Here is a 3624-nt window from a genome sequence, read left to right as displayed (position 1 = left end):
CAGGACAGCCAGGACTACACAGAGAAACCCTGTCTCGAAAAAACAAAAAACAAACAAACAAACAAAAACAACAACAACAACAAAAAAAACCGAAAAATGGTGGTCTGTCTCCAGGACACTCACTTACCCACTGCAAGACTGTCTCAAACACCCCCCCCCCACACACACACACAACAAAACAAAACATTTGAGATGGGTTTTAGAGGAAGAATATGTGTTTAGTATGTGCATGGCCCTGGGTTCAATCCCTAGTACTGCAAGTAAATAAATAAATAAATAAATAAATAAATAAAATTTAATCCTCTGTGGCTTTGATTCTCAAAGTCAAATAGTCTTTGTAAAAGGCAAAATACCCAAAATCTTAGAGTAGTTTTGTTGACCAATTAATGTGCCCCGTCCTCTCTTCAGTGTGAACTGTTTATACAGTCTATTCAACCTTCTCTGGGCAACATATATTATGCCCTAACACTTTATTCTGTCTGAGGGAGAACTCTCATAATGAACACAGATGACCAGAAACCTACCTGTTATCCTCCTGCCTGTGACTATGGCTTTAATTGAACCTTAGTCAACTAAGATGGGAGTTACCAGAAAAGGCACATTTTTGTCCCCTGCGGCTTAAGTGATGTATATCAGCAGAGCCACCTCCCCACTCTGAAGGGGACACATGTCTGAGATGTTAACAGAGAGGTGACATCTCCAAGAGGTAGAAAACTAGGTTCTCATAGATCCACCGTAAAACATAGACCTTTGCTGGTACATGTGGGTCCCACAAGCAAACTTTTTCCTACTCCTCTTTCTTGCTCTTTTTCCTGCTTCTCCTTCTTCCTCTCTTCCTCTCTTCTTTTCCCTTTTGTTTTCTCTCCTTCCTACCTTCTCTCCCCTCCTCACCCCTCATTTCCCCTTTCTCTCATCTTCTCCTTTTGCTTTTGCTTTTATGAAGCCAGTTTTTCTTTTATCTTTTGTTGCCACTGCTCTTAGTAACTGCAAAAATCTCATCTGATATTGACATGAAGGGACATGCAATATATGATTAGATCAAATTCACTGGATGTTTCAAGAAATTTTTATCTTCCATCCCAAGACTCTTCCCCTTGATCCTCTCTTCCAAGATGCTATTTTATCCACATAAAAGCTTTCCTGAAATGTCTAACCCCATCACTGTAGCTCCAACCCCATGATCTTATGTAATCCCATTTCCCAAGGGACCCACCTCAAGCCCCATTACATTGGAGATTAGGGTTTCAACATATGAGGCTATGGTAGGAATAGCACTGAAGGCACACATTTAGTCTATGGCCGAGAATTCATGAAAGATTAGTAAATGATGAATTAACATTTACCTGGCTAAAAATAATGTGTGTTGCTTCTTCCTCGGCGCTCCCTACGAGGTGGCTGCCATCTGTTCTGCGGCATCATGGCTGCCCTCCGGCTTCTGGAGAAGCCCAAGATTGTCAAAAGGAGGACCAAGAAGTTCATCAGACACCAGTCAGACTGATATGTGAAAATTAAGTGAAACTGGCAGAAACCCAGAGGCATTGACAATAGGGTACAGAGAAGGTTCAAGGGCCAGATCCTGATGCCCAACATCGGTTAAGGAAGGAGCAACAAGAAAACCAAGCACATGCTGCCCAGTGGCTCCCGAAAGTTCCTGGTCCACAATGTCATGGAGCTGGAGGTGCTGCTGATGTGCGACAAATCTTACTGTGCTGAGATTGCACACAATGTGTCCTCTAAGAACCGAAAAGCCATCGTAGAAAGAGCAGCACATCTGGCCATCAGAGTCACCAATCCCAATGCCAGGCTACTCAGCGAAGAAAATAAATAGATGGTTTGTGTGCATGTTTTGTGTTTAAATAAAAATCACAAAAGCTGCAAAAAAAAATTGTGTGTTGTGATATAGAGGACTAAAGAACAAGTTCAGTCGAGGAGGACTTGCTTAGAATGTACGAATCCCTCCGTTCAATCCCTAGCTTCCCATAGACTGATCATGGTGGCTTATGCCTCTAATTCCAGCACTTAGGAGATGGGGGCGGGATAATCAGAAATTCAAGATCGTCTTTCACTACATAGCATGTGTGTGTAAGTGCATGCCCACTCTGAATAAAGTAGTAGGCTATCATTAAAATCTTGGCTTCCCTTCCGCCTCTCTTGTTTTAGTCTGGAATAGAACATCCATCATCTAAGCATAAGCATCATCGAAACTTGAAGCACTGTAGGAGAGAAGAGTCACTGTCAGGGAGCCAGGCAATGTGGCAAGGATTTGGAAATCAGTTGAAGAGGTGAAGCATTGACTTTACTGCTGTATTTTGCTTCCTTGAGGACTGGCAGTGTAACTCCGAGGTAGAGAACTTGTCTTGTTTAACAAACACAAGGCCCTGGGTCCACCTCTAGCACCGAAGACAACACAAAGCAACAACAGCAGCAACTACACACCAGAAGAGCTGGGCAGAACATGTGCTAATCACAGCACTTAGTAGTTGGAGGTTGAGTTTCAAGTTCTCAAGTCCAAGCCCAGTGTGGGTTATATAGCAAGACTGTCTCAAGATTAAAAAGAAGAAGAAGAAGAACTGAATGAAACTAGTTTTGTTTCATTGCTGCTCCTATATTTCTTCCTTGTTTTAGACTGGCAAGTGCTGGGAATATATCTGCTTGGGGCTACTTACCCAGGGAAATGGGGGTGAGAAGGAATTTGGTAATTCATCACAGCATTGGTCTTTTAAGAGATAGACCTGGAAATTTGCCTGAGAACCTTGGAGCTAATGACTATTAAGCCAGGTGAAGGCAAGTATACTTTGGTTACCAATATTTTGCTGGGGAAAGTTCCTCTTGTGTCATATTCTAGAAGGCCAGGAACAAGGGCCCTGGGCAACATCACTGCCTGGATGCCAAAGAGGAAAAGCCTCTATCTGCCTGGGGCCTGGGTATTCCATACATGAACGAAAAAGTGTTGAAAGGTGGATAACGGCCCAGACAATGTCTGGTGCCTAGGCTCTATGGTCTTACAGGAAAAGTAACCAATGGCAGTGACTTCAGAGGATAATCACTGATTCTGTGAAGATACTGATTTCAGTGCCTGTTTGACATGTATTTAAGGTAAAACTAAAGCAGTGTAGAATCTTTCCAAGAATTTCGATCCTCATCCAATTACTTTAATGATATAAAATACATGTCTTGTTATGGGTGTCTACACTTGAAATGACTATTACTTGGGCCAAAATCATTGTAGTAAATAAAATTTTGGATCTATTCACATAGCAGTGCAGTCACTAAGGAGAAATATCTTTAGAGCCCATGATTTGCCAGCCTCGAGAGTTTTTATATAAAAGTATAGATTGCAGTAAATGAAACATTTTAATTATTGAGTGAGGCAAGGCCAGTTTCTATCCAAGGAATTCTACATGGTCTGGTATGACCAACACGTCAGAGCCAGTATTACATCCTGTTACTCTGCAAGGAAGGTAAAATACAGGCTCAAAGGATCAGAGCCAGCCCTGTCCTGTGACATCTAATGTTCTGAAGCAAGGACTCAAAAAGAAGGTTCTATTAGCTGAGGCCTCCTAGGGCCTGGGTTCGGCAATAACTGTTCCACCCTTTAAAGCACACTTTAAAGGATTGGGACAT

At 42.2% G+C, this 3624-nt stretch overlaps 1 pseudogene; it reads left to right on the top strand.

Moving 5' to 3' along the window:
* Window positions 1-1369: 1369 nt before the first annotated feature.
* LOC110291998 lies at window positions 1370-1828 on the top strand (annotated as a pseudogene).
* Window positions 1829-3624: the final 1796 nt, after the last annotated feature.

The sequence above is a fragment of the Mus caroli genome, chromosome 3 (genome assembly GCF_900094665.2).
Source record: "Mus caroli chromosome 3, CAROLI_EIJ_v1.1, whole genome shotgun sequence".
In the NCBI taxonomy this organism is placed as follows: Eukaryota; Metazoa; Chordata; class Mammalia; order Rodentia; family Muridae; genus Mus; species Mus caroli.
Note: the sequence above shows the minus strand (reverse complement) of the source record. Positions and strands in the feature narration are given on the sequence as shown.